Source organism: Chaetodon trifascialis, chromosome 6 (assembly GCF_039877785.1).
Source record: "Chaetodon trifascialis isolate fChaTrf1 chromosome 6, fChaTrf1.hap1, whole genome shotgun sequence".
NCBI classification, from domain to species: domain Eukaryota; kingdom Metazoa; phylum Chordata; class Actinopteri; order Chaetodontiformes; family Chaetodontidae; genus Chaetodon; species Chaetodon trifascialis.
The window spans coordinates 5,266,021-5,291,602 of record NC_092061.1 but is presented as its reverse complement, the minus strand read 5'-3'; the positions used below and the strand labels follow the sequence as shown (position 1 = coordinate 5,291,602).

At 43.6% G+C, this 25,582-nt stretch overlaps 1 long non-coding RNA gene across 1 annotated transcript in view; it reads right to left on the bottom strand.

The window, feature by feature from the left end:
- Positions 1–550: 550 nt before the first annotated feature.
- Positions 551–25,582, bottom strand: part of LOC139332242 (uncharacterized) — a 163,046-nt gene continuing 138,014 nt past the window's right edge. Inside the window, exon 3 of the long non-coding RNA XR_011602284.1 lies at positions 551–582. This is a non-coding gene — a long non-coding RNA (uncharacterized lncRNA). The remainder of the gene's footprint in view (positions 583–25,582) is intronic.

Genomic DNA, 25,582 nt, shown 5'->3' with positions numbered 1-25,582 from the left:
GCTGTGTAATGATGCGGCTCTTTAAAGAACATCTTAAATGAAAGGCCAGAACAATCCTCGGTGACAGGTGGGATTCTTTATCTGAGAGAGGAGAGACAGGACAGGGCCAACAAACACACACGCTCAGCCTCACATGCACATACTTTTGGCTATGCATGTTCAAAGGCGCATGCACATACATAAACTACAGTAGACTCCTCAAAGAGGATTTCCTGCTCTGTCCATGTGAAGCAGAGGAGTTGAAATGGACAAACAGCAGATCCCATAAAGGTGATTTATAGAATTTAAAAAGATGTGCGTTCTTGGCACACCATGAAGGATACTAAGTGCTCGAAGGGAGGGCTCGGACACAGATCCCTCCAAAACCTTTTAATCTCCGCTCTGGAAGAAAAAAATATCTTCTCAAAAAAGTCTAAAAAATGGAAGAGAGGCAGAGAGCGAACGAGCGAGAACGCTTGTGCGATATGAAAAAAGCCTGGAGTCCAGTGTTGTTCTAAGTCTGCCTCTCCTGGCAGGGCCAAAAGTGGAAAAATGTTTGGCTCACCTCTTGCCCCATCCCCCAGGAGAAGACATTCCCACCATCTGAAAAAAAGAAAAGAAAGACAGAACGAGAAAGAAAGACCGAGAAAGAGCGAGAGACAGGGAGAGAGAACACAGTAAACCAACAGTCTGCAAACAATTCAAGAAAGGCACCAAATAGAAGCCTGGGGTTAAAATAGAAAAGAAAAATAAAAAAAAACAAAAGCAGAGGGAGAGAAGGGAAATGCGCAGCTGACAAAAGTGGCTCAAGCATCATACATCAAGCACTTGTTACCTCTCCCGGTGCTTGTGATTGCACATGACTGCAAACAAGTCAGTGATAAAAATCTGAAGAAAGATGAGACCGATCGGGCTGGCTTTAAAGATCATCAATCACAGCCCTGTAAGCTCAGATATTATTAGTTCAAGTAAAGCTGCACTCTTCCATTTTATGGACATCATAAAAGACTTTGGGGGGGTGGAGGTGGAGTGGAGGAGATCCCCCAGTGTTTTAACTAGGACTGGGATGGATGTGTTTGGAAAAGCAGACCGGATGGATGGACAGCTCTAATGTAGTAGTGCTAAATGAATCACTCGCACTGCACCAGGTTCCCCAGGGGAAGGAATGTGGGATGGGAGTGTAAGGCCCCACTTACAATATGTTAGAGTAAGAACAAGTTTATGGTGAGAAGGGCTGTGCATGTTTGTGTGGGGGGTGTGTGCGTGTATGACCTCTTAGACGTTTGGCAACAGCATGTACAGACCTTTAGTCTCATTAATACATCACCATTACAGCAACACTGTGTGTCTTTATCGTGCAGAGTGTGACTGGAAAACGAGGCGATTGTATGCGCGACCAGCTGGACTAAGTAGGAATTGCAGCTCCCTCGGTAGGTGTTGATTTTAGAGATCACAAAAACTTTATTTGAGATCCCCGAAATCTATCACATAGTGATCTGTCGGCAGAGAGATAAATCAGTTAAATCGGGTTCAGGATAGCAAAAACAGGTGCGCACGCTGTGCTCAGTTTTCCTGTCAGATGTGACACTTTTATTAATGTCATGACAGGTGCTTCTTTTATGATGAAGAGCATCAGAACTTCAGCGATGACTAATGACAGTTTGTTAAGTTTAAGTTGTTAAAAATATTCACAAACTCAAAAACTATGAAACAGCATTAGATCCAAACCCCACAGAGTAGAGTGGTCATTTCTTTAAGACCAAGAACATCAGCATCAAGACGGTGAAAAGTTGTCAATGTCCACAGGATTTTGCTTAAAGAAATAAGACATTATTGGAAGATGAAGAAGAATTTTGAGATCAGTGTTTTAGGTGTGTGGTTTTAGGATAATGAACATATAAATGTAATCTGTATTATAGGAAAAGACCTGAACGTTACTTCTTTGTATATGCGTTAAAGTGTGTTTACCCCGACACCTGCTGGTACACTGACACCTGTTGACTAACAGCTTTTTCTAAATGATGTGTATCATGTTATCTGATGATCAACATGCAAGACTATAACATGTTTAAAAATACTAGAATCCAATAAACGATGGAAACATGTCCTGGAAAACCTTCGGTCACGTTCAACTTCATTCATACTTTCTACTCTTCGTCAATCCATACCACTGCTCCCTAAGCAATCTCTCCGCTTTCTATTTCACTTATTCCTCACTTTTTTTTTTCTTTCTTTCTCTCTCTCTGCCTGCCAGTGAGGACATAAAGGCTAGTGTGTGAAGTCCATCACTGGCTGGTGAATAGCTGCCCTTTGTGCCTCAGAACTTAATTCACAGGCTGAAAGGACCCCAGCCTTGCCATAGCACCTCTGTGTGCTGCCTGATTTAAAAGAGGCTGCGTGTTTACTGAGGTCTGCCTGAAAGCCTCCTGTTAGGTTAAACACACCAGGTTGAGTCAACTTTCAGGGATTAAACAAATCAAAGAGCTGACCAGCACGGAAGCAGCATTCCAGTTTGTGAAGTTTGCCGTTTAATTCTGAACTGTGAGTATAAACAATTGCGGTGCCAACACTGGTCTCGCAGTCACTAACGTCTGCACTGTTGTCATGGAAACCTGACTGTTTTTTTCATGGTTGCCTTGACCTTATTCAATATATAGACCCCCTCACCCCTCCATACATCCCCATTCTAACACACCCAAAGCAAGCTCATTTGGCGTGGCAGAGAGCTGGTCACAATGCCATTCGTCCAGTCAGAAAGTACATGTGTTTCCATTTTGAGCAACATTACTTTTCTTTTCTCCCGCTTTGGCATTTGTGGTTGCAGAGGGCATCAATAACACAACAACCTCTCTCCCCGTCTTCCTCTCTCCTCCCTCAGAGACCCTTGCCGGGCTTGTTAGGCCTGACACTGGCACCCAAGCAAACAAAAGGACTGCACGGCTTAGGGCTGCCCAGGAATGTCAGCGGGTTCACATTTCACATGCAGATGCGTGACCCCCGAGCCCTTTAGTGGGAAGGTGCGCTTTAACCTCACAGAGAGGCAAGAGGAGGGGAGAAGGGGGGGTAAGGGGCACCTTAAGGGAATCTGGGGTGGGGGGAGGGGTAAAAAATAAGAATTACAACTGCTTGCATTTGCTCTTACGATGCTATATGTCGCTCTGTGTCGTCTTCTCTCTCTCTCTTTCTCAAAACACTGATGCACGCTGTTAAACTCTGCTGATATACCTTATAGAATATTATAATTGTCGATATTCTGAAAACTTGTCAGAGCCGACTCCTTTATGTGTGATCTGTGATGCGCCCCCTCTCTTCCCCCTACTTCGGAACACATGAAAGCATTAACTTTTAAAGTGCATACTTAAGATTTCTCCCCAAATAATTGAAAAAGCACAATGGGAGGGGTTATGTAAGGCAAAAGTACTGTGAGCTCTGCAAAAGAAACCAAAGCTACTGTCATCTGCTCTCTGTAGGCCCAGGCAGGCACAGTTTCAACTCAAGGGCTTCACACTTCTATAACTTGTTCTCCTTCCCTCGCTGCTCTCCCTATCCTAACTCTCTATACCCGTTTGCCTCTCCCCCTCTCCTTTGCTCTCGATAGCAGAAACTTCAAAGACAACAAGATCTTCTGCAAAAGCATGAAACTTCAAGCTGGTTGTTTGTTCTGACCCCCAAGCCCCTTGCTACAGCCCTCCACCTCCAACTTGCAAGTCCTGCAAAATGCATGAGGAAGAGAGACCAAATCCACAACTGCTATTTTTCCCAGTCTGCCTGCAACCTTCATTCTTCCATGAGCTACTGTTGTGTAACGTTTGCAGAAAGCAGCTCTGGCATATGGCACCGCATCTACTACAGTGACCTCACAAAACTGATGACAAAGTACAATAAGTTTCTTGAGAGGCAGAGGAGTATTAACTTTTCAAGTACATTTTATATATTCCACTAAGAAAATGAAAATAAAAAATCAATACCACACAAACGTGCGTGCGTGCAAACACACACACACAATGAACCCGCATGCACATTTATGCTTCCACACTGACTCAGCTCGGCCTCTGTAGGTGTCTGGGTTGAGGATTGGAGTTCTGATTTCTTTTTGAGAAGTACAAAAGGGCTTCATCTATCAGCAGGTTGCTGCCTCCAGTCAGCAACTGGATCTGTCAAAACAGGTAAATAAAGACAATAAAGCCGTACAGGGCAGTAAAAAACTATAAGGCTAACCGAGGAGAAGCAAAAGAGGCCACTCGAGTTTATAATAATCTCTTGTCATCTCGAGGAACAATTATGCTTTGATCAGTACAATGTGGCTGACCTTAGAAGATGTATTGATGTGTAAAACATGACCTGCTATTCACAGGCGCAGTTTCTCCTGCTGTGTTTGATCAAATCAAATCACTTATCATCCTGGAACTTCTAACTGAGATGATTGTTCTGGTCCAATGCAATGATGGTGTTTAAAAACAAGACAAAGCATAACAGCGGCGTTTAAAATTGCATGTCAGAGATTTATTCTGCAAAGAGATTAATCTATATTCATGCCTTAATTGTTAATCTGTGTAGTCTGTGTGTGTGTGTGTGTGTGTGTGTGTGTGTGTGTGTGTGTGTGTGTGCTCTGTGTTTAGCAGTTCTGCCCTCTAATAGTTGAGACATCTATAGCATCCAGAGCAAGGCCAGAGGAGCAAGGGAGCAATCCATAGGCCTGCGTAGCCATGGCAACTAAACAAGGAATAGGCTAGATGTCAGGCGAGCATGGCTAAATTACCCATTAGAGAAAGCAGGAAGGGGAGAGAGGGAATACTGGTCAGGGCACAAGAGGCTAATGGGGAGATAAGATGGCCAACATACAGACTATACACACACACACACACACACACACACACACACACACACACACACACACACACACACACACACACACACGAGGATGGGAAAACAGATAGAGGTTGTCACATAAAGGTGCCAGCGCAAACAAATACTGAAAATACAATTAAATGTGTACAAAAAGACATACACAACACACACATGTATGCTCACACTCAAACATATGCTGATATGCACATGTGGGTTACTATATGTGTGCACACACACAAGCATAAAAATGCATGGACACACATGTGCACGCACACACACAGGCATACAAAGGGCACAAAGGGAAGACAAAATGGTTTTAATAAAGACGCCCTCTTGGAGAGGTTGCTTGTGAATGTGAGGGAGATGTATTTATAGGAATCCTCCTGTGAGATCCTCTGTGTGTGTGTGTGTGTGTGTGAGAGAGAGAGAGAGAGAGAGAGAGAGAGAGAGAGAGAGAGAGAGAGAGAGAGAGAGAGAGAGAGAGAGAGAGAGAGAGAGAGAGAGGTTGTGTTATTGCCTGCTTCTCCATCCTAATCCTTGATGCATGGCCTGCTCCTTGAGTCTATACTAATGAATAAAAGAATAAAGAAAGAATTGGTGTAAGTATCTAAACCTTTGCAGGAGTGAAAGGGTAAAAGGGGATTGGCCTGGTGGTTTATTCCAGCTGTGCACAGACATGCATGCACATACACACCTTTAAGTATCCAAACAAGCTCACATACCCACACCGTGAACAACACAGCCTGTACACAAACGCACGCACACGCACGCTAACACTCAAACAAAACACAGTCACGTGCACACGCTGACACACAACCCCTCCACACACAGAGTCAGGCGGCAGGCTTCTCCTGACTTTAATGCTGCACATTCATTTGCATGCGCCATAATTAGCGTCAGGCACACAGAGGCTGGTCCTGGGGGAGCTCTGTGATAACCGCTTCCCCTTCTATTAGGGCTCTCATTCCAAGAGTGTCAGACATTGCACATCTTCATCGTGAGGCCTGCAGCACATTGGCTCAGTGGAACCTCTGCTGCTGTAGCTACCGCTGGAGCACGCAGGAGGACAGGCAAGACGGCGGGTGCATGGGACTGGAGAAAAGGTGGAGGACGCTTGGCTCGGTGGAGGGTGGGTAGAGGGAGGAGGAGACAAAATGAGGAACTAGAGATGTAAAGACAGAAAAGGAATGAGGTGATAAGTTTGGAAGACAAAGAGAAAGAGGGAAAGAGAGACAAAGAGAGGTAGCGCAAGGCAAAGGCGGTTGCACATTGTGCTGCAGACAGACACGGAGACAGGCTGGACAGAGGTAATGAATGCAGTTATTAAATTGTTTCAGCTGCAAAGAGGTCTATTCTTATGCCATTATAAAAGGAACAATTTATCCCCACTGATCGGCCCTGTCTCCTTTCTCCTCGCTCACTTTGATCTGCCAGCATATTGCCTTGATGTGTCCTATTCAATAGCGAATCTGGGGCAATTTTAATGCTTTTGTACCTCGCCACCGCTCCACTTCTCCCTCCCTGTTTAAAAATAGCTGTTAATTATAAGTGCAGTTTAAATGTCTCTAGTGACCCAGAAATGCAGGTTGGAGTGAGAAGAAGGGATTGAGCATCTCCAAGTTTAAAAAGAGCGAGACACTATTTCCTTCACTCTTTATCATGCTTTCTTCAATCTCTCCTTTCTCCTCTCACCCCCCTCCCACTCCTTTGTCTTCTCCATTCACCTCCCCTCCGACTCTGCTTCTCCATTCCTTTAGTGTTCCTCCACATTTCTTTTTCTCCATCTCTCGCTCTCTTTCTCCTCTGTGGCGTTTCTTCGGCTCGGTGGGAGTGAGCAGGGCTAGAGGATAGGGGATTCAGTTATTTCTCTCCAACACACGAGAGAACTGCAGCGAGACATCGGAGACCATGGCTGTGAGACCGCTTCAGTCTGCAGATTGTATGTGCGTCACACCGAGTCTTTGTATCTCTCTCCTCAACTTCTTCCTCTTATGCAGCCGCAGGAGTGGGATGTTGAAAGGAAAGGCATGTGAAGGTGCGCTAGGTAGCACAGTATGAGGCAGAGGCGCAGAGTATACCTGTGGGGAAGAGAAGGGGCTGTGCAGGGACCTGAGGTGTGCACCTGGGGGGTGCAGTGTTATAAATAAAGCATTAGCCTCTTGAAGGGAACAGAGATGTGAGGGGCTGTCTCTGCAGCTCTCTTTTCCCCACTAACTCTTACTAACAGTTAACCCGCAGGCATGTACATGTGCTCCTTTCATCGCTGAGGAGGTACATGTAACAGTACAAAAAAATCACGAAGAGGTAAACTGTGGAACTCCTGTGTCAAAATCTGGGCGCCCCTTTTTGCGTAGGAGAGGTCGGGGATAAACTTCCATCACATCAGAAGTGGCTGATTCATCTGCTTGTTGTTGTTTTGTAGAACTGAAAGAAAGTCGAAAAAGTGACCAACATAGTGTGAAGTAACAGAAAAAAGTTTACACCAAAATGGGGCGGTTGTTGGGTCTTTGTGGTAAATCACTACTCAAACCATAACATCATAATGTCCTCCTCGAACAATGTATCTGTACACTGAGGCTCCATCTCTTCTCCATTGGTACCTTATGAATAGAAAAGTAACTGGATTCCTCCACATCCACCTTCCTACCAGTGCTGTAAAACAATCCCAACACACCATCTGAAAATAGTGCCAAAGTCCAAAAGCCATACATGGTACCGTGCAGACAGCATGTTTAAGGCTGTTCCTGTTTTGTCACGTATTGAGCAGTGCACAAGAGATGACACTTCACATGCGGCACATTCAAATCCCTGATGTTGCAAGGACACGGTTTACGTGCAGCACACTGAACCCCATTGACACCGGTCGTGTGACATGGTTTTAAGTTTCATGGTCTAACACTATGTTCCTTTCCTTATACAGTGTTATGTTTGTTGGCCTGCTTGGCTTCAACTCATTAAAGGGCAGGAGACCTATCACTTCAAGCCTCGCAGGGTCAAGGGCAGGTTGGTGATTTTTGCATTGTTTAAAGTACATCAGATTGTTAAGTGCTTTACAAAACAAATAAGCTATTCACTGGCTGCAAATAAAGAGTAATTATAATAGTCAGATAGTGTATTTGGAATTCAGATCCTATTCGATCCTGTGTTGAGATTTCTGCTCACTTTATTGTTCAAACAAATCCTGGTGCAAACAATGGCATGAAACTGATTAGCGACACTTGGGGAGAGAATATGAGAATACTAAGGATATTGTGAAAATTGCTCTAAGCCAATTAAGTATTCTGCTCCCCACTAATACTCTTATCTCATGTTCTTTCCTTCCCATTCTCAAGGTGTACGTGCCTCAACCTGTCACTAACCATTTGAAAAGCTGCACAACTGTATTTTGTTTGACTGAGGAAAGTAATAAGGTAATTTTCTCTCTTGTGTATCAGTTAAAAACACCTATGTTCTCCTTCCACTCATGAGTTTTATTGTACTGTCAGTCTTGCTTTGTTTATGAATGCACACATTACAATAGGAGGACTGCGCCAAGCTCAGTACACTGTCACCTGCACTACTGTGACCTCCCTGTGTCTCTGCTTGCCGGCCAGGCAACGATATAATGTATGACTCCGTCAGTGTCCATGGTCTGGCCTGAAATTGGAAATATGTACAGGAGATGGCCGAACGGTGCTGAAACAAGCACTCAGTGCAGGTCCAGTCACTCAAGGCGGGCAAGCACTTGATATATAAATGAGAACAATGTATTGGTTGCTCCACAGCCGTGGCAGCATTGACAGAACTCATAAAACAAAGTGTTAATGCTGTCCTTGCTATGGAAGGCATGATAGTAAATAAAATGTTATCTAGCAGCAGTGTGAGATGCATCCGTAAACATCGGCATTGTCTGCCCAAACCACACAAGTGGTAGCTAGTGAAAGCTGCTCTTAAACTCTCTTCAAATGATTCAAAGTAACAAGGCTGCCACTGTGAAACAAGCTAAAGGATTGTGTCACGTTGAAATACGAAACTATTAATCTCGCAAACAGTAGCTGCTGTGTTATTCTTGCTCATATCAAAGGAACAAACAGATGTGTTCTTTAATTTGTTAATAAATATGTCAAGAGTACAGCACTCATAAGTCAAGGGTCATCTGGATGCATGAGTTTTTGATGTCCAATAGTCAACGTGTTAATTCTTCTATAAATGTCAATGGGGGCTCAACTGACAAGATTAAGATGTTTGTTTCCTAAAACATAAGAGCAACAGTCACTATCTGTTCCCAAACACTAGCTTCTGCATGGAGAGCTAATGAGTGTGATGTCTGTCTGATAGCGTTTTAATTGTATGTCGCTCATGAAAGCAATCATTATTTGGAATGACGTGAATTACGTTGGACTGGATTAATTTGGCAATTCAATAATCCATTTAGAATAGTCTTAGTACATATGTGGAGCACACTTTTATATACATCTTTTGTCTATTTTCAAAATCCCTTTGTGCTGAGTAACCCATCCTTGAAATGTTCCAACAGTAAACAAACACAAACTGATGCCAGTGTAATTTAACTCCCTCTGAAATTACATAAAATCTTAACACAATTTCTCTCAATGTCTCTATGTATCACAGAAATACAGAATCTGACCTCAGAAGAAAAGATTTATTGAAGACAAAAAAGTGAAAAAGAAAAAATTAGATGAGGAAGATGACAGTATAGAGATGGGAGTAAGAGATGCAAGTTAATGACCTTGATAAGACCAGGGACACGGAGAGCCTGAGGAGAAGACGTGATGTGTTGCCGTGACATCGGTGCAGTAGTGCTCACGACAAGAGGAGATGAGGAGGCTGCACTTCTTGGCTGGTGTTTCACATTAGTGTTGTTGTTAGCCAGGGGCATCAAGGGTGATTGTGTGTGCGTGATTAGTGTGTGTGAGCGTGCGCTTACAGAGCGAGGTACGAAGACATCCCGGTCGAGGCCTTGCATGGTGACAGAGGCTGATACCAATCTAATGAGATAAGAAACGTATGCAAATGAACCTGGCCACAGTTCACACTAATCAGCTTAACGGCCCGATAGATATCAGCTATCTGTCGCATCGCGTGCACACACAGACACGCGCACGTACATGTAGGCTCCCAGAAGTTAAATCAGTGAGAGGATTTTCCATGCCACGCATAAATACACAGATACACGCAAATAGGTCCACTCGACATACAGTACAATAAAGACTGCAAGTCAAAATGTTCATCAGACCTGTGAATGTGGAGGAATCTATATGCACACACATGAATAGTCATGCAAGCAACAGTTTGCAAACACATGCTGTTTATGTGAGCATTCACACAGGTATGAACACACATATGCACATTGGTTCATACCATACTGTAGGTATGGTGTAAACCAAATGGGTGAATCAGCCCATTCTCTTCAATCGGCAAACAAGTAACGACTTTATATATTCAAATTGCGTAGAGTGCATATGCCAAAGTCAAATTTTGCATGCAGGTGATAAGCCAATCCTTCCCATCAACTTCTGTGGAGAGCGGATGCGTCCAAATACCATGCAAAATGTCAGGTTACGTAGTATAAAGAGCGAGAAAGTCTGCATAGGGTGGAGGTTGGGGTTGATGGATGGGTCAAACTAACCCGGGACTTTCACGCAGGAGGCTGGTGTTCGTGTGCTGTGTGAAACCAAAAGTCACTGTTGACTTTCAACGTACGTCCAGAAGTTAACAGATGTAAGGTTATTAACTTAAGTCACGTACTTAGGTTCATGCGTCTGCTCTCCACAGACGTTAATGGAAAGGACTGGTGTATTACATGAATGCAAAAATTAACTTTGACTTATGACTCAAGCAGTTTTAAAGGATAAAGTCATGATATTTGTACACAGATTGAAGAGACCTGTTTGGGTGAATGGATGCTACTGTGGGTGGGTTATTCAGTTCTTGGGGTCATGTCTTTGACAAGCTAGGGACAAGGGGCCCCAGTGAAGGAATGCAGGATCCAAAAGAGCCAAAGGTAACAGGGAAATGTCTGACTAGAGACTAAGAAGCAGTCAGAAGCGACCTGGAAATGACACCTTTTCTAGTCTGTGCAGTCATCTCATCGCGGTCAACCAATTTGTAATTAACTGACATTGCAGATTTTGTGGATTCTTCATCACAGTATTTCTGTCTAATTAAACAAAAAAAGAGGAATTTATTTACTCCTGCTCTGTGATGTCGCACATTACAATACATTGCAAATAACATTTTTACTGTTTTGAATCTACTAAAAATGATGGCTCTGTGAAACAGCAGCCTACTGCAGAGTGTCGTTTTAAATGGTGCGTGGTCACCAGACAGAGGGGAAGAGCCGTGCCCCAGCTGTACTCTTCAACACATCTCTCAGCAGCTATTATTATCTGTGGGAATCCAGGGCATCCTACATGGTCTGGGGGCAAAATGGTGACTACCAGTAAAAGACTGGCCCTGGAATAACACAGCTGCCTTTCATACAGCCTGCCATCTGACCTTCACTGATGTACAAACATACAAGTCAGAAATTCTTGCAATTCTGACTCTGTTTACGTGAGGCATCTAAATATTTGAAATTTTGTCACTGGAAGATGCCTGGTGTAGAGACGTACTTATTATTTAGTATGCTATTCCCAGTGACAAGCACAGAAACGGGATTCTGGCACACTGCGTCTCAATGATTCAATGTTTCTCAATGACACTTGATGAAGAAATGACATTGGTTTTTACATGACTGAACCTGTGACTGTCCTGCTAACTATGTAATGTGGACTGTAGGAAGTATTGTGTGCTGCAAACAGATATAAAAGCTGCTGAAGAAAAGCTGTTGACTGCAACAGTGTGTTACAGATCATACGGTTATGTCAGCAGCTGCAATTTAGCTATGATCCTTTGAATTTTTCATATTTCTGCATGCCATGTCTTCACACCTTTTCTCTATTTTACTCATTCTGTATCATGTCTCTTTGCCTCTTGGATCTCTCTCTGACATTTACCACTAAGCTACCTATTTCATTCGACCTATTCATAAGCAAAGCTGGGCCAAGACATCTTTATGGAAATCACTGCTCTGGGTGTGTTGATTTGCAAAGGGCATGGAGGCTGTTCAGACTAGCCTTACCCTCTTTTCTCCGGTTATACAGAGAGAGATGGAGATACGGAGACAGACACTGACTTCCATAAAGACAGCCAGTGACGTAGAGGAAGTGAAATAGAGAGCACCTTGCTATAACTATATTGGTTGGCTCCAGTATGTTGGCGCCCATCTTATCTGGCTAGAGTCCCACACAGCATTCATCTAATGAAAACCTGGCTGGCTGGCTGGCCGGCCGGCTGGCTGTCTCATCAAGGCTCATTGCCAAAGGTTCCTCTCCCCTGCATCAAAGTCACTCGCTTTAATGTAGCTTTTATCAATGGCCAAGTAAAAGCAAATAACTTCACTGAAAATTTGAAAGAAATCATAAAAAGACATCTAAAGCAGAGATGAAGGGAGAAGACTAGTAATTCTTTAGGGGCACTCAGGTGGACTTATTGTGGTAACAATCAAATCAGAGAAAGGATGTTTATTATGCGCCCGCAATTCTACACGCACAGATTCAACACGCACACGCAGACATAAATACAAGTGCTGTTTTTCACACACACCCAGGGACACAGAAGAATGCACACACACGTGCAGAAATGCAGACATACATATAAAAGGCATTAACTACTGCGCATAGTACACATGGTACAAGTACGCTACATAGCCGTCACGCTTTGAAAAATCCCCAAGTGTCGCATTACAGTAGACTGCTAAAACTGTGTTGGCTGGTGATAGCTCAGAGACCACAGCCAGACTACAGTAGCAGCCAGTCCCCCAGTGGATGACTGGGCTCTGAATATGAGCTCAGTCACTGTAACAAGCCCCACTTAGTCACTGGCTCTATCACGGCTCTCTTTTTCTCTCTCCATAGACCCTCTATGCAAACAGGCCACTTAAAAACACCATTACCAGGAGATTGCTCAAGCCTTAGAAAGCAGTTCTGAAGTGGCGTGTATGAGAGAGGATGAGAGGACAAACACAGGTCTGACAAAATGAAAGAGGGATGGAAAAAATGGAGTGGGGGTTAGAAAAGGAGATGTTGAGGTATTGATGGCACTATAGGGTATACTTCTAATTACAGGCAAATACTAGTTACTCATTTGTGACAGCTTACATGACCAATAACTTAACGATTCTGCAGATTTTGCAAAGGTGAAAAGATGCAGGTAAACAATGGCCTGTGTTGAGTCACTCCCTGAAGTGAAATGGCATATTTGGAGGGGACTGGAACACAATCAGCATTTTAAATTGCTGCTTACTTTTTAGTATTTGCTACAAGAGCTCGGCATTTAGCTTTTTAAAGTTGTTACAGCACGAGGAACATGTTTTACTTTAAATAAGGAAAAGGTTAAACTTGAGTCATACGCTGAGCCATAATGTCCAATCTTAACCCCAATACTCTTTCCCTCTCTGTCTCACACTCCACTACTACCTCCCTCACCCATCTGTCTCTCATCCCTCTCTCACCCTCTTCCCATTTCTCCCATTCCTCTCTTACCCCTCTCCCATCTTTCTCTCATCTCTCCCTCATCTAGCCTCTCATCACTTGTTCATAACTTCACAGCAGTCGTTAGGGAGAGTCACAATTTCCATCAAAGAGACCAAGAATGGATATTTTTAGGCAGGGGCTTAGTTTGAGCAGCCTTTCCACAGAGAATTAACCATGTCCAAACATTTGCGCCGTGTTACACAGAAAAGAGGTCTCTTTTTCTTTCTCGAGGTTGAGTTGTACTATGACTGCACAGTAACTATACGGTGTACCCCCCGCCACCTTCGCTGCCCCCTTGCTGTCCTCTGGATCTGTGTCAAACGAGGGAGCAGATTGGGAGTGGGCATGGGCGTGTGCCAAAGTATTCTGGGAAGGGCTCCAAAGAACATATTTGTTGAGTGGGGAAGAGAGCGGAAATGGCCTGGTGTCTGAAGGGAGGCACGGTTGAGAAAGTTGGGTGAAGCAAGGGTGAGAGACAATGAGTGAGGTGGGAAGTTGAGCCACTGGAGTCTGAGGCGGATGCAGGGATGGGAGGGTTGCTCTTGTGTGTGGACTGACTGATCACTTATGAAAGGATTATGATTCAACAATCCACAAAACTTGACATATTGTACAAACTTTGGGGAAAAAAATGTAACCATAGGGTCCGGACCCCAAGTAGGAGGCACTGATGACAACATGGGGTTGAGGGATATTCCTATGACTTATTTGTATGCGGAGACACAGGCCAGGTCCAAACAAAACTTTAGAAATGATGAGGGGTTGACATGTCAGCTCGACTAGCCTACTTGACGGGGTGCTGAAAATTACATACATTCAAACCAGTACAAAAGCAATATATCTAATGTTTGACCTCATCAACTTCAGTGACTTTTGTAAACACATGCTTGTTCTGAATGTGATACCAGCGACAAATATGTTGGGACAAGACTGGGAAATGCTCCAAAAACACCTGTTTGGAACATTCCACAGGTAAACAGGTTCATTGGTAACAGGTCATAGTATCATGATTGGGTATGAAAGGGGCATCCTGGAAAGGCTCAGTGAGGATGGAGTGAGGTTCACCACTTTGTGAACACATGATTGCAAAAAGGATATTACTACATGGGCTCAGGAGCACTTTTTTTTTTTTTTAAATTCAATTCAACCTTTGTTTTAACCCAGACATACATTGAAGTAGAGACCTCATTTACAATGTAGCCGAGTAAAACAATAAAAACAAAAGCACTTAGACATGGAAAAAGCCAAAGAGAAAATTACATAAAACTTACATAAAAGAGCACAAGAAGAAAAAGCAATAAGAGGAAAAAAAAAAAAACATTTGAAATAAAATAAGAGTAACAGTAACAGTAAAGATGTAAAAACCATTAATCAAGTAAAACAGGAACACCTACAAGCAAAATGTGATACAGTTAAAAATTTAAACTGCCCTATGGATAAAAATGAGGAAAGCTTTAAATGGCTCTGCATGTTGTTCCGCGTTGCAGGTGCGCAATGTGAAAAACTGGATTTTGCAAGTTCAGTAAAAACAGCTGGCACCTGCAGTGTGATCAAGGACCGAGTTTGATAAGAACCCACATTAGGAGAAAGCTTACGTTACGTTACGTTGTGTGCTGAGTGGCTGCCGGGCCATGTTCTGTGTTGGTCTATTGCCACTGCGAGATTATTTATTTATATTCATGGGAAAGCAAACATTTCAAAAACAAAGTCTCTGTCTCAAATTCGGTTCAATAGGACGGAGTTTGAATGGTGCAGGAATGAGTCAGGTCTCAGTTTCAGGCCTGTGCAGAATTATATTGAAAATACTTACATGGCTTTACACAGTGTTGCTAAGCAATGTACAATGTTGCTATTAATATCTATTACATATGATAATATTAATCCTGTATTAACAACAAATACTTTCACAGTTTCATTTCATTTTGCAAAATGTTTGATTCCACATACCTGAGGGAAACGACTGTAATAGCAGCAGTATGTCTGTGACTGTGACTCTCACACATCATGTGCATCATCCACAGTAACCACCTGTTGATGCGCTGTGTGTGTGTGTGTGTGTGCGTGTGTGTGTGGGAGACAGAGAGAGAGTTTGTGTGTGCTCCATGTTATAGGGCTGGCCTGTGACATGCCATACTTCAGTGACAGGGGTTTTGTAGGGTCAGTGCTATTTCACACACCCCCTGGAAAATGAGTGACCCTGGAACAAAACACATCGCCTGTGACAGCGTGGCCTTTGGACATATTTTTTGCAACCACAGATTAAGGCTGTTCTTTCAAAAACAAACACGGACAGTAAATATGTATTTGTTTATTTGTGTTGCTGTAACTGACTCTTGGCCAGTTTAATCAATTCTAAGCCCTCCTGGATCATGAGATGCAGCGATTTAACTCTTGAACAGACATTATTTTTCTAGGTTTTCCCACAAATGTTTTCATTATAAAACGGCTACTAGTCATATCTCAGATGTCACTGTGGTTACAAAGGGGGGAGGAAAGGCAGAGGTGGAGGGGGTGTTTTACACAGCCCACACAGTGACCTCTGAGGATGACAGAGAAATGGCTTACCAACTTGACAAATGCCATCATGTGAAAACTATGTTTCAGCTCCATAGTTCCTCACACTGCCGTAGCTAAATTCTGAACAGGATGTGTGTTCACACACCTCACAAGGTCAGAAAAGCAACATCAAACAGATTGTTGAGTCCTTGTGGGATCAGGCTTTCTTTGGCTGTCTTTTGTCTTCCTTTTGTCACATGCACACACTCACTTGAAAGGTGCTATAAAAGCGCTCAGATAGATGCACAAATATAACACGGAGACACACACAGACAAACATAGAGACAGAACTCATAAACACCCTCACACACAATTGAATGGATTAAAAAGTGGCACATGTACACATGTAAGCCCCCTACAATCACACATACAGAACCCCACATCACACACATGCACATATCATGTGCACTCGCTGGCATGTGAGGGTCATGCATAGCACATAAACTGGAAGCGGCACCTTCATGTAAATTCTTCCCCCTTGACAACTGAGCATTCTCATAAGCTCCAGTAGTCAGCTGTCTACTGCATTCTCCAAGGGGCAGGCATGACATTATGTTAATTTAGGGGCCCTCCTAGGTGTGTGACTGACTTTGCGCAAGTGTGTGCTGTTGTCTAGATGTATGTGTGTTTTAAAGGTAACCATGTATGCCACTATGTGCTAAAAGAATTGCATGGGAAAGGTACATTAAATTACATACTACCTGCAGGAACAATGCAGGAATGCAAAGGTGGACTCATAAAAATTATATCTACTACATGTCTGCTGCCCTATGAGAGCATCAAAATCCATCTGTATCAGTGAAGTCCCCACTGTGTGGCTACAAATAGACGTGCAAAGTGGCTCAATCCCTGTTGAATGTTTATCCAGGGAGGTGGATTATAGCAAACGGACATCTCCATGCCACAGTGCAGGGCCTGATACCCCCATAAGCCTGGCATTTCCTGCCCTATGAGAGCCATAATTAAGAGGGTGGTGAACGGCATCGCAGCCTGAATCCCCCAGACCTTTATGTGGCTTTTGTTCAGCCAGGAGACAAGAGGCTACAGGAGGAGATGAAAGGAACAACTCCATGGCAAAGAGAAAAGCTAACACAAATGTGCACGTAGCCCATAAATGATCCAAATTCTTAAAATAAAAAGGGCATTCAAGCACGCAACTGGCTTTGAGAATATGTTGACGGACACGGCTGAGAGCACACACACCTGCCAGTGCAAACCCACACACAGATGCTCAGCGTCAGCGAGGGGTTGCTGACGTGCCTCTGGTCTTCGTACTCCCTGGAACTCCACTTCTTAGCCTTTGCTTTGAACCCTGATTCTTACAGGGAGCCATACAGTGCCTTACAAGAAGCAGCACAGGGGAGGGCAACAATTAGTCTGTTAGTAAACAAGTCCGTCAGTTACAACTCCCCGTCCCCGCCTCTGTGCTTGGATCGCCCCGCCCAACACAGGAGGGGGTGCTTTGTAAGGGAAGGTGGAGAGTGTCAGACCACTTGAGCTCCACTTAAGAGTGCACAGAGAGGCAGAGAGGGAAAGTGGTAGGACTGCACTCCTTGAGCTTGTAAGTTACCACAAGTGCTTCAGATCACATTGCATGATAAAGGAAATTTTCAAATTCATATCCTCAGATGCTTAAAAAAGAGAATGAACAAACATGTACGGCGGTAGAAGAACAGGGAGTTAATGTCACATGGCACTCCTCATAAAAGACTCAAATGGGAAAAAAAAGGCAACCTCTTGGTCAAATTAAAGAGGAGCAGAGGGATGTGTGATTCCTGACAGCTCTTTATTGCCCTGGTGAAAAGTCAGTGGCAGGTAGAGAGATTAAGGTGGACCTGGGACAAAGGCCATCTCCAGAAGTGAACTACTTTGTTTTTTCATCCCCGTCTTTGTGTGGCTGTCAGCCCGGGATTGGACGTGTGTGCGTGAGCGCGTTCATTCACGTGTCTGTGGATGTGCATGTATGTCTGCATCTGTGTGTGAATGTGTGTGTGGTGCTGAAGTGAGAGCATAGGGCAGGGAGGGCAGGGGGTTCAGGGGAGCGTAAGGTAATCCTTTAAGTGGGAGACTTTACCTCTTTCAGAAAGTAAACAGCCAAGCAGTTGAGGGAGTATTGTTGTTGGGTAGTGTTACAGGACTGCAAGTGCCCCGGGGCACTGTGTGAGAGTGACTTAGGGAAGCTATGTGTTCGTGTGCAGCAAGGAGGGGCAGTGTGTGTGTGCGTGTGTGTGTGTGTGTGAACCTCTCAAGCCATGTCTCACGCTGGCTGCAGCCTTGAACGGTTCTGTGGCAGGGAAAAAGAGAGCAGATGCCTCTTCACTGGGGTGCATCGGGCCACCAAATCGGAAATATCACTGATCATGTCCCAATTCAATTACAGGCCACCGACTGATGCATAACAGAATTCGTTTGTGTGTGCATGATTGGGTGTGTCCTTGAGCCTGTTTGTGCGTGTCTGAAAGTGTCCGCGTGTTATGTGTGTGTGGGCATGCGTGGCTGCCGTGTCAGTGTTCCGGGGTTAAGGGGGAAGGAGGATGACCCCGCACAGCTGACGGTCAGTCATGCAGGACAGAACAACACAATAACACTCTTGTTAACCAGGACATGGCATACCTCCCACCTGTTACCCCCAGACCCACACACAGGCGGACACATGCTCGCACATGAACAGACACACTTGAAAACACACACACACACTCTTTTTTTTTTTTTTAAATCATATGCACCTTGGGAAAGTGGTTTCAAACCCCACGCTGTGTGCTTCCCGGCGATGGCTCATTTGAGGCCTCTCCTTCCTTCATTTAGCAGTGCGTTCATTTATCTCTGGAGCTGTCGGGGAGGCTCTCATCGCTTAGCCCACTTCCTGTCTGTCTGTCAGCCTAAACGCTGTAAACAGGCCTCTCAGAGGAACATGTTTAGTCTGGACCTGGCCTGGCTGGAGAGGAGACATGTGGAAAGACACTAGTGTATCTTGAGGGAGAAACAGACACAAACACCAAGCTGTTGCTCTGCCTGGCTCACAGAATACACACACACACACACACACACACACACACACACACACACACACACACACACACACACACACACACACACACACACACACACACACACACACACACACACACACACACACACACACACACACACTTGTACACATGCACCAGTGTGCACACTATTTTGCTAACATTTCAATCAAAGGTATACAGAGAATATAAATGAAGCTTGGCTGTAGCTGAAGGCAGCAAATGCAGTTTTCTTCTATTTTTCATACAAATACCTCAAAATGTATTTTTAAAAAGGAGCAAAAATGAAAGACTGCTGTCAGAGTTTTTACAGGTGTATCGTATAATACTGTAAGCTTCGAGAAACATACATTAATTACACGCTGATATTTAACTGTACTTTGCTTTTGGCAATTTTATTTTCTTATTTATTAACTTTTATGCCAATAAAGCTACTGAATTTAAAAAAAATAAAATTTGTTTGCAAGTGACTGAAGAAAAACAATGCAGGGAAGGGGATTTATGTGTGGAGAGCTGTGTGTATTTGTGTGTCTCGTCGCTGTTGCCCACTGCCCACTATGGACAACATACCATCTGAGCCGTAACTCAGCAACTTTTCAAAAACAAAAATAAGCGCACTTTCCATGAGGGGCCATGAACGCACACACTTGTTTGTATGCTAACTGAATCACATTCATCATTCCACAATGTTATTACGATATTTATGTGTTCTGTGTTACAGTATATTCAACTCCTCTCTTTGTTTAGACGGCTCAGCCATGGGAAACACTGTGTGGACTAAATCTATACAAGGTGGAGACTGAAAGAGTTAGTTAGGGTGAGCGAGTCCTGCAATCTGTCAGAGGTAAGACACAAAGATGGATCCTGACTAAAAATGGGTTCAGGTGAGAAGACAGAGAAAGACACGGCGACTCAGAGAAGACTGGCGATGAGGCGAGTTAGAGTCAGGGATATGTTTCCTCCTCGACGCTGAGAAACACTTTCCAGTTAGAGAGTGATTTCTTGACTGGATCCGGAAGAAAAGTTCAGGATTGTCCCGAGTGAAGGGACGTCAGTCAACTCATTGTCTGAGTCTGTAACAGAATTAGGTGCTAATAACTTTTCCACACTTTAAGGTAATTCACAGAAAACTACAAAAGGAACAACCTGTTACGCTCTCAGGTACACAGCTGTTTCTCAGAGCTTCTCTACATGTATTCTACACTGGAAATCAGTTTCTCTAGGTTGCTATAGTTTAATGGCTTTTTCATTGATAAAATATTTGATATTTAGCTTTCTTGTGCTTTCTTTGGAAAGGTTATTTCAAAACGTTCACGTCAATAAATCTCATTAAGTTTAAAAAAAAAAAAAAAAGAACTGAGCGAGTGAGCAGGAGTGAAAAGAAAGGACGCCGGGGAGGGAGGGGGGCATGCTTGTGTGTGGCGAGCTGGGGCAAAGGGGCGCGAAACGGGGAGCAAGCGAAAAACAAATTCACAATGCCAGCCCAACTTCCAAAAGTGTGAAAATCTCTATAAACCCATCAGCTCCAATAACAGGCAAGACTGAATAGATGAAAAACAGAGGAGGCGGAGAGACAGGCCGAGCAGAGCCACAGAATGAACTGGCCTCCCCCATTCACTTTTAAATTTCCTCCTCCACAGTCCCTTGCACACTGTTAATTACTGGCCAGGCATTCCCCTGCCACCTTTTCACACATAACAAGCACCCCATCCAGACCCACCGCTGGAATATGCCTGCAGCCTAAGGATCAAGACCAATTATGGCCCTAAGCTGGACCTATTTCTATTTAGCCCAAGGGGGGCACAGAGGGTGTCAAACAGGGAGGGGAGGGGAGGGGAGAGGAGGAGGTGGAAGTGTTATTTTTCCCACAACATAAATGTGTCCGTCTATTTCTGTCGCTTGCTGCGTTTACTGTGAACTGTAAAATAACAAAAAACTGGTTCAGTGACATTTGACGAAACAGGAAGAGATTCAAGAGGAGCTGGCTGCAGACAAGATGGCCGACGTCAACCACGACACTCATCTATATTACAGGAAGTCACGTGATCAAATTTTTTTTTTTTAAACTTCAGACCATTTTTCCATTTGTTTGCAATTTTAAAGACATCAGTTTGCATGTCGTGAGTTAATGTCATGCTAATGTCTCAGTGACAATATGAGATCATACACAGCAAACCTTAAACAACCCCTGACCTGAACTACATGTGTTGCTTGCCAGACTGGAGCTGGCCTTATGCAGATCATTCATCTTCTCTTTTACTTAATCATAAGCATTCACTGTCTTAAAGCCAAATGAATAACCATGTCATATGATTGAGAGTGTGCGTGTGCCATAATCTGCTGACCATGACACCACGTGCAGTATGTTATTATGCACTGATTAAGTGAACCTTTTGTCTTGATTGCACAACACATTAAGATGTGCGTATTGTGCTGACATTGTTCTGATGATGGAACAAAGTCATCCTGTCTACAAAGATAATGTATTGTATATAATCGAACAACTTCTCCTGCTTCGGGCTCTTTCTTGTCATCTCACACTCGAGACAGCAAGGAGGGAGTCCGGCTGCAGGCGTCAGAATAAACTCTCTGCTTTTTGGTACAAAATTGAAAAAAAAAAAACCCCCAAAAAACCAAGCATGTGGACAGCAGAGTGTACGTACTTTTAGCAACACACTGTTCTCATACCATCACCAAAGCACTCACACGATGACATTATACCTAAAATAAGCAGTCTCGTACATTATAACTATCAAAACTCCAGTTAAGATATGCAACAACATTCAGGTCATCACAGCTGAACTGAGCTGTGGACTGATGTAAAGATATTACTCACCTTCTCAAACAACTTTAACAATTCTTCTTTTTATGCCTCTAACCACCTCACTAATATCAGCACGACTTTTTAAAGTTCAAAGCAGCTCAAACCCTCACACATCTCCAGGACTCTGTTACCTGGGAGAACAAAGCACTAATTAGCACAAGGCCAAATACTTTGTATAATTACTTTAACATAGATTATTAGGTCACACTGTTTGTTGTGTAAAGGGCTGGTCGATGTCGTCTGAAAGCAATATCATGATTAATTGTCATGTTTACTTCAGCGATGATTAATGAACAATAAACAGAAAATCATAAATTATGACTGAATGGCATTAATCTTAGATATTCAGTTAGTAAAGGACACTTGAAGCTATTCAGTAACAGTAAAGTGTACATTGGGCTGTTTCACATCTCTTGACTATGAAAACAAGTTAGATTAGATGTGAATTATCCTTTTATTGCATCCATCTGCCCAGTGACAACATTTTAACATTACAGTGACATTGTTTTACATGCATGTATAACAGATTCCTGTGTCTTAAACAACCTGCCTCACTGTCCACATCATCATCGGGAAGCACAGGACAGACAAGTTCATAGCTCCAGGGCGAATTTGTAGCTAGCTTCAGAGCTAACCCTGGTCACTGTACTCAGCTGCTGGTAATTAACACACAGGAGCTTTGCTCTCAAAGAGCTGTAGCATTTATTTTCTGGCCAACTGTAGCTCATATTGAACATTCATGGTCAACACAGACACACAGTGTCTCTCTTACTTATCTCCACACACACAAAGACACTGTGCTGTGTGTCCCACAGGAGCTTTTTTCCCCTCAGTATTTACACTTAGATTATCATCATTCATTTAGCTTTTAATCAAACTACCCACACAGCCAACATGACATCTCTGTCTGTACCTGCTCTGCAGCATCTACACGGTTAATTACATTGCTTTTAAAAGAGTCGGTGAACCAACGCAGACTCATGTTACACTCCAAAGTGCATTTGTTCAGTTAGTGAAAATCAACTTCCTCTTCCTCTTGAGGACGTCTGCATTTCACGCTACAGCCACAGATACACAACTCAAAATTCTGTCCTAATTAGCACGGGAATTCTTGGATTGTGGCCAAAAATGTTTTGTGTGGTCACAGTGACCTCTGACCTCCTAAATCTAATCAGGACCAAAGTGCATGTGCATTGATCAGTCTGTACATGAGGCAAAGTGACCATTTCTTCAACTGAAGACTAATGACTTGTTTTACATACATACATACAAGCACTCTGCTACGCATTTGTTATAGCAGCAGCTTAAAGTAGTTACAGATGACATTCATGGGTTTCCATCCGCCATCTTGCCTGCAGCCAAGTCCTCCTTTATTGGACTGAGTTGACTTAAGCGGAAAAAACAAGATGCTGTATCTGTAAACTGGGACTCGTGTTTGGTATTTAGCAAGTACATCTTGTAGTAGTGCTGTAGTGATGATAGATGATCAATGAGCAATGTAGGTATGAAAAATGGAGGCAGAGTGAGCGAGAGCAAATGCAGGGAATAAGAACGAAGGGAAGGGAGGAAGAAGTAGAAAGTGAAAGTGGAGGATTATATTGGACTAAAAACACAAGCCTTCATGAAAATGCTGATTTTCTCAGTGAAGACAGAGCATAGCGCACACACACACACACACACACACGCACGCACGCACGCACGCACGCACGCACGCACGCACGCACGCACGCACGCACGCACGCACGCGCGCACGCACGCACACAGATGCAAATCCATGGGTGGATATACAAACAAAATATATGGATGAATGCTCACATGCACACAAACAAGCATGCGCACACACACACGCACACACACACACTTTCAACAGCTCTGAGAAGCCATTAGTTTCCTATATAAGCAGAGCTGCTGATGAAAGCTCATAAAGGCGGCTATGTAAATAAAACAAATGAAAAGCCAGTGCTCAGAGGTGAGGGGGAGAGGGAGAGAAAGGGACCGTCAGGAATTTATTGTTTGTGAAAGGCTGCTGCATTTACTCTCACCACTGGAGAAGTGAACGGTGCCATCATGGAGGCATTGCCAAGCATCTTCTAATGGCAGAAAAACACCACACCCAGCGTCGGCCTCACGGCTCAATTAACGGGAAAAGGTGAGAGAAAGAAGATGTAGGGAGGAACCACACATGCAGCAAGGTTGTGACCCTCTCACATGCTACGCACAAGGTGGACACACAAAGACACACACATACGCAATAACATTTCAGCTATTACAAGTCTTATCAAGAGGATTTTCCGCATGAGGACAAAGAGGTGAAAGGTTGTGGCTTGGCCATGCTCTCCTCATAGTTTGGAGCAGCGGAAACATCACGCGGTAATGAACAGGTTCAGGGCTAATCGAGGAGAATATGACCCTCTTGTATCATTGAATACACAACTTGAAGAACAGGTCTAATATGTTTTTCACATTTCACATAATTTCTCATCTTTATTTCCTTTTGCTCTAAAACGTGACGACTGTAAAGAGCCATGGAATACCATTTAAAGCAGTTGCAGTGACGTGTTTATGCTTTCACATGTGGGGAAATTGAAAGCGGATGAAAAGACAATCTTGAGGGCAGAAGGTCATACATTTTGATGAAAAAGACCTTGTTATACTACAATTTGCAGTCATATAAACAACTCTCTGTAAAGACTGATATGGACAGATTGTAACTTTAGTATTAATTTCAGTTCATATAAAACTTCACAGAAACCATGACATCATTCACTGTGTACTCTCCAGCATGTACCAGTGTGCTTATTCTCCAAACTGCAGTTTTACCATAAAGGGTATATGGAGCAAAACAAATCCACATCCCCAAGCTATGACTTTCATTGTATGTGTGCATAACATGAAATAAAGAACTGGACCAATGTTTTTCTGTTGCTATAATGTTTTTAGCGTCTAGTGTTACCGTGCCTTTAAGTCCATCAGTCATGTCTAAGTGGGTGCTGAGAGACCCAACACCCTGGGCTTCATGACTTCATGTTAGTATAGGGGCCAAAGCAGGACTTAAACATGCTTTCATCTCTGAGTCAACTCATTTGAGTGTACAGGGACCCGGAGTGGCTCAAAAATCACTACCTCAACCGTATTTTGTAAATCAAATGAGAGAAAATAAACAATGGCCTTACATGTAATTGAATCAAGCAAAATAAGAAACAAACGTATCAGTGAGCTAAATCATTAGGTAACTAGATCTACAAAGGTAAGTGAAAAGCAAAGCCAATAATCTGTTGACTATATCTGATACGTGGATCCCAGTAAAGGTCTGACAGGTGAAAAGAATAGATCCAGCAATCGCTGGGAGCAGCAGACAGGGAGAAAAATGGGTTTCTGTACTTCCTGTGACACGACCGCGCTTCCCATGGTGTGGCATTTAGCATAAACAGATGAGCTAATCTGAGCTGTGGATAACGCACCTGCCTCATTCCACTAAATAAATAAGCCCTGTACCCCAATCCTCTTCCCCCTGTGCCTCTCCCTCTACACTTCCATCCCTCCATCCCCTGCTGCGCCACTGCTCTCCATTTATTTCTCCTCCTCTCCATCAGTCGGGTAGATGGAAAGAGGGGAGAGTAAAAGTGGAAAAAATAGAAAAGGGCTCATATCATCGGTGGGCCAAAGGTGAGTCGCCTGGGGAGGCAGCGGGAATGAAATTCTCCCAGTCCCATTTTACCAGCCATTCAAAGCACATTACTCTGGAGAAGGGGAAACTTATAAAGCCCCTGCAC